The sequence below is a fragment of the Neodiprion pinetum genome, chromosome 5, assembly GCF_021155775.2.
Source record: "Neodiprion pinetum isolate iyNeoPine1 chromosome 5, iyNeoPine1.2, whole genome shotgun sequence".
Lineage (NCBI taxonomy): Eukaryota > Metazoa > Arthropoda > Insecta > Hymenoptera > Diprionidae > Neodiprion > Neodiprion pinetum.
In genome coordinates, this window is record NC_060236.1 from 7,302,132 (window position 1) to 7,317,531 (window position 15,400).

Consider the following 15,400-nt stretch of genomic DNA (forward strand, 5'->3'; position numbering starts at 1 on the left):
GCGATTCGTTGGCACGCGGTCTGACTCGCGAGATCTTAATCTGTCTCCAGGGCGATATCAGGCCCGTTGGCTTTTGGATTAGAAAAGTTTCGAGGCGCGCCTTTAACAAGCCCCGTCATTGGTCCGATGGCCCGGAATTCGGGGGGGCGCGGGAAATTTTTACTCATCGAAATCACACCCCTGAAGCGTATATTTTTTAGGGCTAGTAGAATTCCCCCGGTTGCACGCGCCTTCTTTACGACGACGAAGGTTACACGGAGCCAATACCTCAGCCATCGACCATATTGACTTGAGGGACCGACAACTTTTCTCTTTCTATTTCCTTTTTGCTTCCTTTTCTTTTTTTCCCCCATTTTTTTTTTTTTTTTTTATCTTCTTTTTCTCTTCTTTTTGTTGCTCGCCTTTCTTTTCCTTTCATTTCTTTCTTTCCTTCCTTCCCACCGCTCTTTGCGCCTCGGCGGCTCTCTCTTCTCGCCTTCGCTTTTTGCCCTCCTCCACCGACTTCGCCGTTACATCTACACGCTATAGATACAAGGGAACGTTAACGAGCAGGGTCTAATTAACTGCCGACCAAGTTCATAAAAAGTGTCCCCAATTAGATACTGATTCTTTTGACTGTGGTGAATACACCTTGCTATGTTATAGCTGTATGCGAATCTTTGGAAATTCGGGATTCCGATCGATTCCTCGTACACAGTGTGGCGAAAACCGCGAGAACCTCGGTTTTCATCTACGAACATACACGAACTTGTCCGCAGAAATTTAAATGGAATCTCGATCAAAAGGTCAGTCCCGATTTTTCCATTTGTGTGGTTGATTGATATTTCACCCGGATTCCGATTCAGGATAACAATAATATCCGCAATTTCCTAATTCTCGATGTCAAACAAACATTGCAGACAATTTCCTGTGATCGAATTCGTTTTTCATATCCGAATATCCACGAACTTGTCCTCAGAGACTTACGGTCTCGTTTCATTTTTCGCAAAATTGAATCTCGCGCAAAAAACCGGTCCCGATTTTTCCATTTGTGTGATCGGTTGATATTTCACCCAGATTTGGATTCAGGATAACAATAATATCCAAAATTTCCTCATTCTCAATTTCAAACATTCCAGAAAATTTTCTTACGCCTTAGTAATACCTTTGAAAACCCATTCCAAAGGGCTTTTTTTTTTATATCAACGTTGAATATAAATGCAATCGAAAAAACCAACACCATGATTATAAGAGATTTTCGTTTTATATAAAAAGCCGATTTTCGATGTTCAAGTTTTTGCTAGCAATAAAATCGCGATTCGTACTTACGGTATAAATTTGCGAAGTTGGTGGCATGCGTTAAAGGTATTCCTGTACACATTGTCTGCAATGCCTGCAGGGGAGTGAGGTAAACGGTTGGTGCAATTCATTGCAAGGCTAACAAGTCGTTTGTAATTAATGTTTTTGCAAACGGGCTCTACGGCTCGTTCACGAGGATGGGCCAACTGGGAACGCTTTCCGTTTTGAGCTTGCTATTTACAACAGGTGTACCGTAGACCCCTCTTCACACGTTACACGCACTCCGAACGAGCCTCTGTATAATGCATTCGTGTGCGCCACAGCCATACAAGAAAATCCCTCGTCGGTGTGGCCAAAGGTGTTTAAGGGTGTTCGGGATCGCCATCGCTCACCGGCCGCCGCGTTTTATACCTACGTATAAATGTTCGATCGTGGATGGGCCCGGATTAACCGTAAGACTGAAAAAGCTACGGCCCTTCGATGTTCAAAATCCAACTTTACAACATTTGAATTCACAAATTTTAACCAGAAAGACAACGAAAGGAGACGCGCCTGGATGTAGGTACCGTTCTCTCATTGATTCAAACGTCGATATCGCGTTAAGAATTTACCTGGGTTTGATTGTCACAAATTGCAGTGTAGAGAGGTTTTTCTCGTTAGTAAATAGGGTAAAAAATGTCTTGCGTTTCGTATCGCAGGAAAATCTCAATGATTTATCTGTATTGTGCGTAAAGAGTGAAATCGTTCGTACTTTGGACTTTTAAAATATGATACATGATTCTTCCAGCGTTAAGGGATGAAAAAATATGAATAATGTAAGTAATCAAAATCGGCATAAAAATATTTGTATCCCTGTGCGATATTATATTATACGTGTCCTCGGACTTAATAACGTAATAAAAAAAAAAAATTATAACAAAACTGGTCTTATCAACCTTAGTCGGTTTAATTTTCTATCGTTACTTTTTGAATTTCATATCTGTTGGATCAACTTGCAGGACTCAAGTAGACAGACGAGCGGACAAGAGAAGGTCTGTGCACGAGGGATTTTCCGTGGAAACAAAAATGGCGATTGTATTGTCAGACTGTAGTATAAAACCTACTCGCCATACACAAATTGGAACAAAAATGGCGACCAGTCAAAGACCTTCCTTTGTCCACTCGTCTATCAACGGACCCTTGGCAGGACCTACATTCGGCCTTTTTTTTTGCAGAGCAGCCTTATTACCAGACTTGATCGTCGTTTCGGCCAAGCAGCGATTATTTCACTCGCTGTTTAAAATCGTCCTTTGTTCGCGAACAGATCAGCTGTGTTTTTCATGTATTACGTCTGTAAGCCTCAGTTGTTTTTCTGATTTCTAGCGGAACGGTTTGTATCGTGTGACTGGATAAATTATTTCCTTTAGTTGTTTAACCATCTTCCTAATTCACTCACTGCCGTCCACTATCACCAATTCGCTGATCTTACGTCAATGATCCAAATCTAGTGCCATCTCTCTTAACAATCGTGAATGATAAAAGAAATTTGATATTTTACGCACAGAGAATTGCGGAGATTGTTTGATGGTGAGTTTTATAAAGTTTTCATCGTATAATCGGTATATACCGGCTTATTACCGTAATGCGCCCCATGGGGGCCCCTGATTATAGGCAATCCAGGGTACAATTCGACTCTGAGCATCTCCGCTGCTCTTTTGTTAACGCGCAGCTGATATCGCACCGGTAAAACTCTGAGCTGCTCAGAGTGGATTTGTATCCCGATTTGCCTATAATTAGGGGCCCCTATGGGGCGCATTACGGAAATAACGCGGTACACAGCTATTCTTCTTTCTCTATCTAGTTTTTTTTTCATCAGTTCAATTTCATCACGCGAGAGCACACGCGCGCACACCCGTATTTGCATGGATATAATTAGTTTTTGAAGTGACGTAATGTTAATAGCTCGAAGACACGCCCTTGTAAGCAGGGTCGAAAAGTGGAATCGAACCGTGTACACGCCAACTTGGTACGTGTGTGCGCACGTGAAACGTGATATTAAACAAGCATGTGCGTTATAATAGTAGATATATATATATATATATATATATATACTTATATATACATATGTGTTATATAACAATTTATATATGTATATTATATACATGCATCATCGTGAACTCGTGTACATATTACGTGTATATTAGATTCATGATGGGGCATAAAGGGCAGTTCACCCTATGCATACAAGACTTCGCAACCCGCTATAACTGTATAGATAGATTCTAGGTAGAAGTAATGCGGTTAACGACAGACTTGACGAGGTATAAATTCAATATTCATGCCGTCGAGTCGGGTCGAAAAGCTACGGCTTAAACTGCATCACCTGCATCCAGCAGCAGTCTGCACGGTCTAAGCTGATGTATTTGCGATCAACTCTTGACGATATAATTACCCAGCTTTGGGTCGAACCTCACCCTCTTCAAATGGACCAGGGTCGAGATTATGGAATTTTACTTTTCGGTTGAACCGATCAGAATGGTTGGACGGTGAAAAGTGAAATTACTTAATCGATCCACCATCGAATTTATATACTTATGGGGAATTTTATGCGAACCCGATCAACATCTGACCCTCACCGTTATTGATTTTGTTCAAAAAAATGTCATCCAATTGTCCGAAGTGTGAAACAGTGCCAGGAAAATGACAGGCCGATTTCTTTTTCAATTTTCCTTTAGCGTTATTAATTTATGATCATCTAAAGCATCGTTCGAACGGTTTGAACATTCCTGAAAAATTCGCAAAACTTTTACTTTTCTTAAGTATATAACTTAGTATCAAACCTACGAATTTAAGAAAGAAAATAAAGTTCTGGTAACATTTTTTTCAGTGTTTGATGAACTCACGACTATCCGATTATTAATGGCGTAACTGAGAACGGCAAGAATACTTGAGCACCGCGTCAAATCCAGATTCACATCGTAATTTGGGGGAATATGTTTTGCGAATCACGGTTCGTTGAAAGCGCATAATACAATCTCGGGTGTAAATTGCGGTTGGTTTGCTCGATCCAGTTTCGCATTGACTCGCATAATAGCAACGGCGCGTGATCGCGAGTTTGAAAATGATCTATCGCACGATTTGGCGCGACATCTGAGCTCTTGGTTTTACATTATTATACTAACGCGAGAACTTCAACCGACAATACGATTCGCGTCATCATACCCGAAAGTTCGCTCAGTATAAATTATGGGAGAACTCGCGGAGCACTGTAAATCATACATACCTACAATAGTACCGGACGTCTTTCATGGAGAAATTTTGGAGACGCGGAACTCTGCATTGCATTTAATCTGCAGCTCGTTCCTACAAAAGCGGACATGTTTTTCCGACCAAAAATTATACCCACTGCCATAATTTCGTGATCTAAAGCCGATCCTATAACTACGCGGGCGGCTTATGAGCTCTCTCTCTCTCTCTCTCTCTCGCTCTCTCTCGTTCTCTCTAGTGGTAATCAACGCCTGATTTCCAATCTCAATAAAGCCAGTAATAGACCAGTTACTGTCCAACAGATCCTCGACTGCTGCACCAGCAGCGATGTTACATTACAGACAGCTTATAGTGCAGGAATTACGCGATGGCGATAAAATGGCAAAGATTTTGCGACACTGGGATGGACACGTAATTAAGCCGCGTAAAGTGAGGCGACATTTTATATAAATAGATATATGACAGGCGCAATTTGAAAGGTTTAAAGTTCGTTCAAAATTCGTTTCGTTTTCTGCCGCTACGAAATTCGTATCGATCTGAAAGTGATTTTTAGGGTCAAGTGCTAAGCTTACGAGTGATAAATTTTTCGAAAAGTTAACACGAGATTCTGGAACAAGTGTACGGGATTTTTTCAACTCGACAATCTGTGACATCCAGGAAGACGAGCTCCGATTTTTATTTGACAGTAACTCTGCAAGACACGCTGTAGGGTTGATAAAAACAGCGGAACCGTGAAAAGGCGTTTGGGGTTTAACATTCGCCGCTGAGCAAAAACAATAAAAAAAAAAAAAAAAATAGAAAGAAAGAATAAAACGAAGGGGGTGAAAAGCGGTGAAACAAAAATTCGGCGAGCCTGCAGCGTTGCGATGTCTGGGTTTATACAGGCGACCCTCAACCCTGATGCCGATGGATATTGTTGTGAAAAGTGAAGTGAGCTTTCGATACTCGACGTATGTTAAAAAGCGGCGGCGGCGGAGGGGGGGGGGGGGGGGGGGGGGGGACGAAATATATCGTCGAAATGAGAGAATGGAAAAATATAATTCGTAGCGAACGGTAGCAAAGAACAAAAAACCAAGAAAAAAAAAGAATTCCCCTGATTTCTTCTCTCTCTATAAATCAAAAGTAATTTTTTGATAAATTTTTATAACCAATAATACGATATTACGATCGAAGAAAATTGATGAGAATAAAATGTGATCAACTATAAATTTCACAAATTTCGAATAATTCGAGCAACAACAACGTATGTTACGTTACAGCCGTTATAGGTAAAACAGATTTTCACCCACCGTTGAAATATTGACACTTTTGGTTATTTTCCAAACCATCGTAGAGTTCAACACATCGCTGCCGATTAATTAATTTGTATCCGAGAGCGTTAGCCGTCCAGTTATTACACACACATACACACACACACTCACAAGGATATAGCCGATGTATTTCGACGATATCGGAGTGAACCAGCCTGCAATTCAACTCTCCGATTGAGTCGGTTTCATCTGTGTACGTTGGCTAACGGCGAGCCAGAATTTCAGGCTGTAGAATATGCGCATATATACCTACATTTAATATTATACACGTGTATGTATGCAGGGTTTACGCCTCTGTTTGCCCGCAGGATCCCATCGCACACGGGTGTTGCGATTTGGGAATTTCGGCGAGTCGGTTTCATGCCAAATATCTCCTACACAGGGGTTGTCAATTTGTTAACGTCGCAACGTTCGTTTCTCGCCGTGTCAAACGAGCCATAAAACGAAACCATAAAGATAAAAAAAAAAAAAAAAAAGAAAAAATCAGTGTCCTCCCCCCTCCAAAAAAAAAAAAAAAGAATCATGCACACATCTACCCTGACTAATTGTAAGCTTCTAAAACTCCAAAGCTTAATATCTGTTTGCTCTCGTTTCGTTTATCTTTTTTATTCCCCTCTTTATGCGGTGTCATATATGTCTCCGTGTACGTTATATACCGTAGGGATAATTTACTCGATATATTCCACCAATTTCGTAACGAAAATATGGGCTCTGGGGAACCACTTTGCGTCAACTGATAAAAAAAAAAAAATATATACAGATTCAGTCAAGTTGTACGCAAATATTTTCTCAAACATCGCTGTAGATAATTATTTGACTGCCTGATTATTAACGCGGCAAAATTTCGGCGGTGGCGCACGTGAAAGGGAATGAAAAAATTTTCAGACCTATCAGACACTTTTGCAAAGTCGATATTTCCAATAATACGAAAATAACTAAATAAAACTTTTTTATTTACATCGACTGTAGTTACATAGTGAAATAACTTGCTCGCTTTCCGTTGATGTTCGGTATTACAGGAACCCAGTAAGTCGAAATATAATGTCAGATCAGTTCAACGCGTAACTTCCAAGCGTTATCAGTTTTCAATGCTTTTTTTTAGTCTTCACTCTAGACATCCGATACATATATTTCTCATCTTTATAACGACACACAGCCCATTTGTCAAAGTCAACCGATCTCCGAGGTCCCCCTTATAATTACACTTCTCGTTCGCAGTCGAGAGTCTTTGAGAGGGTATAAAAGGGCATAAAAGGGCGCAGTGATTGGTGATTTTCATTTTCTAGGTAAGCCTGTATACATTCGGTTTTTCCGTACAGCGATACACGGACCTTCTTCCGGCACCCTCAGCACGCGGGGACCAACAGCCGGGGAAACTGCTAAGCAGCCTCAAGATTAGACGTTGCGCTAAGAGCGTTGCTGCACTTTTAATGGCCTCTTGTTGCCATTTGATGACTCCGGGAATCCGAGCTCGGGATCCCCACTTCGGTAGAATACGGGGCTTCGGATGATCTCCTAGGTACCCGGACCGAAGAAGGGTCTTCGGGGGACGGACATTCCTGGGATCAAGGAGGGCCGCATGTCCCGTCTCACAATCAGTCTCGCGATTAGCCCTTATGTGGAAGCTGGCAATTGCCTGCTTCCTATATATACATATGGTGTATGTATATCAGGGTGGCCCTTATACGGGGTCAAAAAAGAATGAACGGAAAAAGAAAAAAAAAGATCTCTAATTTTGTCAGATTTTTCGTTTCATTCCTCGATAAGTGTCTCCCCGTTTAAGCGGAAAGTTTCAAGTTATTCAAAAACATGCTCGTTATGCGCTGTATTTTTTATTGAATTTTGTTTTAATGTTATTCGTAGGCAAAATTTAAAAAAAAAAAAAAAAACAAATCCTTATTTTCGAATATTTAGCGAGATTCATCTGTTTTTCAGTTATAAATAAAAAAAAATCACAAGTGGAGTGTACCGTGAGAAATGTGTGCTAAATTAATTCAATTTTTTTCTCTCAACATGTCGAACGATTAGATTAAGTAAAAAAATAAAAATAAAATAAATAAATAATAGTGTTTTACTTCAAATACTTTTGCAAAACGGTGTAACGTTTTTGCTGTTTTTTTTTTTTTTTTTTTCACTGAAAAAAAAATTAATCTCGCCGAATATTCGAGAACGTGTTTTTTTTGTTTGCCCATTCATAACTTTGAAACAAAATTCCGTACAAAATGTAGCGAACGAGCATATGTTTGAATAATTTGAAACTTGAATGAAAATCTGTAAAAAATGAGGATTTTTTTTTTCACCGTTTCGAACCGATTTGACAGGCTCCATCATGAATTTTTTTCACTTCATATAAGGACCACCCTAATGTATATCGGGTGTCTAATTGTATACGGACGTATGCGCCAAAGAGGAAAATTTGGTGATAGAGGGGCGTATGATTTTTTTTTTTTTTTAAGAAATTTGCTCCAAACGCCCTCAAAACGCATATATACACAAAAATTAGCCGAAAAAATAGATAATGGTTTGGTGGATACGCCCTTTCAGCACCGATATATATGTTTATTTATCACGTTTATAAACGGTACCGTGTCGCATCCGCCATTTTTGTGTTTTTATCGCATACGATGCAAAAAAAAAAAAAAAAACCTTCGAAACACAAACATTTATCGATTTCGGGATAATTGTTTTTTAATTACATATCTTACAAACGAATAATATCAAACGTAATGCTTTGAGGTCGTGTGTGCAAACACGCGAATTACTTACACTGTTAGCGAACGTGATTTATTTTTCGTATACTTTCTGACGAAATGACATAACCGACAGTTACATTCGCTACTTTTTACCGTTAATTGATCCATTTTTCAATATCAACGTTTCTCAATGCATCCTCATGTTTTTCGCGTAAATACAGCGAGGAGGGGGGGGGGGGAAGAGGAGGAGGAAATACATCTTTTTATCGTTGCGTCCTTATACCACTAGACACGTGATACGTATATATTATTATCGTTAGCATACGGCAGGGTTGAAAAATCCCCTTTTACTCGTAGTGAAACCGATCGGAGTAAAAGTTTTTCTACGCAGAAACGAACGGGGAATACAAAGATTTGGGAAAATCATTTCCTGCAGCTGCTCTCTCAGAGCTACGGTGGATATTATATACCCATATGCGTATAACTGCATATGGGAATGTTGAGGCAGAGGGTATATATACGATGTATAAATGCCCAGTTTTCAGGGTAGGATACGGGAATATTTTTATTCTTATTTATATAATATTTTTTTGTTTTATTTTCTATAATTTTCCAAAACTCTTAGGAGGTTCGTATTTCGGTCACGATCCGAACGTTTATGGGATCGCATCTTGGTTATGGCGTATGTAAGACATCGAGACTCCCGAAATGCGGGTACCGAATTATACACACGTGGCATTGCATTGTGATTTTGTAAAAAAAAAAAAAAAAAAATGAAAAAACTTTCCAAGCTTTCTCACTCACATGGCTGTATACTTAAGGTTTTGTACGTATTTACCTATACTCGTTAGCCACGATTAGGCCAAAGGCTGCAGCTATCGACGGACCGTTGGTATGTTTCAAAAATTTAAGAGCCCACCGTTTCACTCTACCGCAGCTCTTGGTGACAGTTTTACGGCTTTGCTTCTCTCCTTCGGATGGAACGCAGCCGTCAGTGTTAATTTGGAAAACTCCATCTCGAGACGCTTTTGGCGGCTCGATAATTTTTCACCAGACTCAGGATACACGCACTGAGAAAAATTTCATTTGTTTAGAGTAACTAGAAAAATTGAGTAAAACAGGTATCGTTAAAAAAAAAATTGTTCGAATATCGTTGGAATTAGGAAAAACGAGGCACGCCTAACCATTTTCCGCTGTCGTCGATCCTCTTTTGGCAATCGCAACGCAAAATCAGTTTGTGAGGATTCAGGTTTCCGTCAATATCGCCAAGAGAAATGAACACAATTCGCTCACGCACTCGTTAAAAATCTTACCGCAAAATATTCGCGTAGGCAAAGATGAAAAGGAAGCATCGATCAGTTGTTGAGTAGATGACAATCGGACGAAGAACGAGGCGCTGTGAATGCGGCTGGGAGTTCTATTAAGATTTATTGAACGCGGTGGATCATTTTTAGAGCGAAGAGTCGAGAGACGCCCACGAAAAAATATGTACACACATGCCTGCGATGGTGGGAAGAAATAACGCTTGAAACAGAAGTGATTTCATTTACCTTATTCATTCAATTACGCTACAGATTTTTGTGTTTTGAAATAACTACATCGATTGAATCTGGTAGATTTATTAGATCGAAGTTTGTAACGATTCAAATATATTTTTTTGAACCATCAACACGTGCAAAAATTTGATTTTCAAGTAATTTTCTTCTTTTCACGTAGAGATTGGACCTTGTGAAGCATTAAAACAATGTTCTCATACAAATTATCTCACGAAGATTTCGTCGCGACATAAACAAATCGGTGACAAGTAAGGTACAAACCTTGCGAATAATTTTCGTGATTAACGTGTCGCCGTTAAGAACATCAAATAATCCGCGTTGCTCGAAACCGAAAGATAATGACCAGGAAACAATTCAAACGTCGAAAAGACCAAATTTTAACAAAATATGTAAGTGACCGAATATTTAGAAAATTATTAAAGCAAAAGCTGTGAGACAATTCTAACGAATTATAATTTATAATCGATTTCCTATTCCACCTTTTGACCAATAATTTGTGTGGCGAATGTGTGAGTGATCGAATGGACGAATGAATGAAAATGCCATATATTTTATCGCTATTTCTATGAGATTAAAAAAAAGAAAGAAATAAACAGAACTATTTATAAAAGCGGGATGCCTGTAATAATTAATTGCTCGGTAAAGATTATTTATTTAAGAAAGATAGACAGGTGACGCGATGCGTATAGCGAGAGAAGAGAACGATAACTGACGATTTACAGGCGAGAATACACGTAGATACAAAGCAGATTTGTAACGAGAGATTTGAAGTATAGACGGACAGGTAAACATTGCACGCGAGTGTGAGTTCACATGTGATAACGATTTGAAATACTTTTGTTACAACTTGTGCGTCGCTACTTTGCCGAAACGTACGTCGCGATTCTCTGCAACAAAGTCTCACTGCACTGCGAACGTATCGTAACGGAATGCCCTTATTTCCTTACAATACACGTTAATAAATTAAACAATAATAAATAATTTTGTACATCACCCTCGCTCGCGTCTCCGTGCCGACGTTTAATCAAAGGAACGAGAAAAAATAAAACGGAACACGTAACCAGCTGATAAAATCGTGATTGTTTGTGTAAAATGTGGATAATATGTGTAAAAGTAATATAAATGTATGCATAATACAAACCTATCATTAGCGATCCGAGTATGATTTAGTGTCGTGTTTGTCCAGTTTCGTACGTTAATTTATTCGATTGCCCTTGTTGCCTTTTCGTAGGTTCCTTTGTTGTATATATTTTTCCTTTTTTTTTTTTTTTTCTTGTGTGTAATTTGAGCGATTGTTCAACTTTAATAATTCAATAAACGATTAGTTTTTCGAAAGGCTCACTCCATTTTGAGAAATATATATATATATATATATTTTATGTTTCGACACGTGTTATCGGTTCAGTTGCCGTCGAGGAAGTGAGATCGAGGAACGGTGAGGAGAAAACTTATGGGCATAGAGCTACGACGGTCAAGCCTTTACCTTCACTGACATTCAAATTTGTTATGATTTAGGCAGGCTAATTCGACTGTTACAGTGTCACGTTATCATACAGGGTGACTCGTTTAAGTTGACGCAGCAGAATATCTCGTGATTTGGATTCTACAAGAGATGAAAAAAGTTGAAATAAAAAAAAGAATTTTATTTCAAACTGTAAAATTGATTTAGTAGAAATAACAGTTTGAGATAAAGATTTTCTATTTTTTTTTTTTTTTGTGTAAATTTACGTTCTTACGTTCCCATTTAAAAAGGCAATGTTAATTTTCAAATGACTTTGCAAACGTCAACCTAACGAAAAGTACGACGGATCAGTTTGTCGCCCTTTTCGAATCATGAAACTATTATTTCGAACATTTTTCACAATATATTTTATGCTGCGTCAACTTAAATGGAACACCCTGTGTAACGTACAATAATCTAGACGCAAACGTCGGAGGAGAAAAGACAAACTCGAAAAACTGTTGTAACGATGACGGATGGTGACCCTGTCAGAACTTCATGCTGGTTGAAATTGGGGAATCCTCTTCTCTTCTAGTCGGTCTCCCTTCTTCCAGATATCCTCCTCACTTTTACTACAGATACAAAAACATCGAAACACGATTGCCCAAACCGGTTGAAGATAAGTTATAAAAGTATATTTAAACATATTTTCCACGCCAACTTTAATTTCCATTTACTTTACTTGTTAGCCACGGTGTTTAATATTCCCTGCACCACAAACTCGACCAAAATCTTCCATATCAAATTATGTTTCCTCCGAGTGAAATAAAAAATAAAAAAAAAAATTAAATAAATAAACAAAAAAAAAAGAAAAAAACAACAACAACCGACTCTGTTTACGCGTGGTAAAATTTTTTCCAAAACCGTAATTTTGTCGACACTTGGATCAAACCCCGCAAAATGACGTTAGAAGATATATTCTACAATCTTGGTAAATAGATCATTTTCGAGAGTAAACTTCCGCGTCGATCGATCGCGTAGCGAAGAACGATACACGATGTACTATAAGGTACAATATGCGCTGTGTCCCAAGCAGAGCAGCGAACAACAGGCGTTTGAACGCCGGCCATTAGGCAATTAAAAGGGTGGCGGTTAAGTTAAGGGTAAACGCGTTGGGCTTCAAGGGCGTCGAAGGATGAAGCGGCATTACAACTATATAGAGATTGTTTAGAAGGGACTGGACAAGGGTTGCGGGGAACGACGACTTGTTCCCTTGCTCCCTTGGAAAGGGAAACTCGAACCCTTTGCCCTTTGCTCTCCCACCCCCCGTCTGACCCTCCCTCCATTCTCGAATCCGGCGGGAAAATTCCAACTCCGATAAATTATATTCCCGGCACGAAACGCTGCTACATATATATATATATATATATATATATATATATATATATGTGTGTGTGTGTGAGGAATAAGGAAGAGGAAATCTGGTGCACCAAATGGCAATTTCATTGCATGTGCGACGTGTACTTTGTAGGTGTACGTGTGTATAGATAGATGTGCCGCAGTGCAGCTTAGCAATACTGGAATAGTGTTTCTCTATGTGTGCGAAGCAAGGGGCAGATTTACTTTCGGAATTTATCGTTGCCCTTAACGGTACGAGTTCGAGTTTCTTCTTATCCCTCGAATCGCTATCGCGCCAAGTTACACTTTTTTACACAACTTGTAAAGTTTCTTCGTAACAAGTAATCGCTAGGTGGGTCTGCGGTTTGGTAGGTACTGTAAAACAATTTTGTCCACGGGATTTTTATTTCGAGATTTTGGAGATCCGTGGGTGAGTTTGGACAGCTTATTTGAATTAAAACCTTGGAAACGGAAACGCGGTTTTTTTGCTCGTGTTTTTTTTTTTTTGTTCGATCGCCCCGAAATTTTTTCCATGTTTCTTTCTCGGGAAATTAATTATAGGGAACTTGTGTAATCGATACGTCAATAGTAATTGGTCTTGATTGATCAGGCTCACTTTTTTTCAGGCTAATACGGTTTTTTCGGACCGAGCGTGAGTTTCCAATATGAATCGTAGGTGAGCCGATGACGAATATTGCAAATACTGGCAGCAAAAATATCGTTGACTCTTTGTTGCATACGATTATTTACATAACAGGAGTATGTTACACGTTTTTCTAACGAAGCACGAAATTGAGGTTAGGGTCGCGTAATGTCAGATTTGTTCGCTACAGCGCATGCGCGGAAGTGCGGAAAAGACAACTTTCAACTCCTAGGACATAAAAGCGGTGTTTTCTGTACTCCGCGCATGCGCATTCGCGGATTCACTTTACCGTCATAGAAACGTGTACTTTGTGTATGAAAAACGAGCATGGAAAAGGGCGTAAAACATGCTCGCGTTACGTAAAAGAAATTGTTCACCAAACGGGCGGGAATCGAGAAATAACTCGCTTCGATTTTCCCTTCTTTCAAATTTGGGCCATACATCACCGCCCGAGTCTGATCTGTATTTAGAGCTTTTAAGCCGCGATAGATCCCCGAGCATTCCCACGTAATTACATAAGTGTGGTTTTCACACCGTGGCCGTGGCGATGCGTCGACGAATCTAAATGCCAGAACGTACCGACTGTTTTCACAAGTTTCACAGAGACGGGCGTCTGTCTTTTACGTACATTTAACAGTTCCGCAATATTATCCTCGATACAATTTTTCCGCACAGTTGACGGATACACAATATTACACAATCATCTCACATTTGGTACCGAAGTAACGACTAAAATTATTTAAAACATTGCAACGATGTTTAATTTCTTTTCCCCAAATGACATATTTTGCCTTTTTATCAGTTCGAAGAGCAATGTCAAAAACCTGTATACCGGTGCTTCTGGCTTTACATTGTTCACAACGCGTTGCAAGAGCGCGCCTTTTATCTTTATAGTCAAAGTTATCCCCGCCGATACACAATTCCACCCTTACGGACACAACAACCATGCAGAGGCCCGCTGCGATGCAGTTCTATTTTAATGGTGAACGGATGGCACACGCATTCGGTACAATGGCCAAGCGGTCGGCAAGGGATCTTTTTTTTCAGTAAAAACCTCGACGGCGGTGCCGGTTGCTGTTTTTCAGGGCTCAAGGGTCGAGTTGACAGGTGCCTCGGACAGTTGGCGGTTCAAAGTACATACGATTCGAAAGCGCAAAGAGAGTAAGAGACGGAGAAGAGAGAGAGAGAGAGAGAGAGAGAGAGAGAGAGAGAGAGAGAGAGAGAGATAACGTCACGGTTCCCCTTGAATTTTGGCTATTTTTCCTGATCTTCTATTTCTAACTCAAGAAGAAGAAGAAGAAGAAGAAAAAGAAAAATACGAGGAAAAAGAAGCGGGGGAGAAAATAGGGTAAAACAGATAAAGAGTAAACGAGAGAAAGAAAAAAGACGGTACGAGGAAGAACGCAAGAAAAAAGAGCAAGAAAAAAAAAAGAAAAAGAAACAAAAAAGGTTTCCGCTCGAGCGGCAAAGTTTCGCCTGCAAAGTTTTCTCAGGCTCCCGTGTATATATATATGTATATATACACATATATACATATAAATATATATATATCCTCAAATCGAGCACTGCACTCGCTTATTGGCTCTACGGGACGAACTTACGTAGTTACCATCCTGACTCCTCAATATTTGTGGAAATCTATACAGATACCTGTATTATATGTATATAATACATATAAGTATATTCCGCAAAACCGATGAAATTTAGGTTTTCTTTCTCTCTCTTTTTTTTTTGTTTTTTAGAATTTCATTTCGTTCCTCTCCTCGAACTACGACGCCACAAATTTACTTTTATATTCGTGATATTTATGTCGATTTTAATAATACGATTCGGTA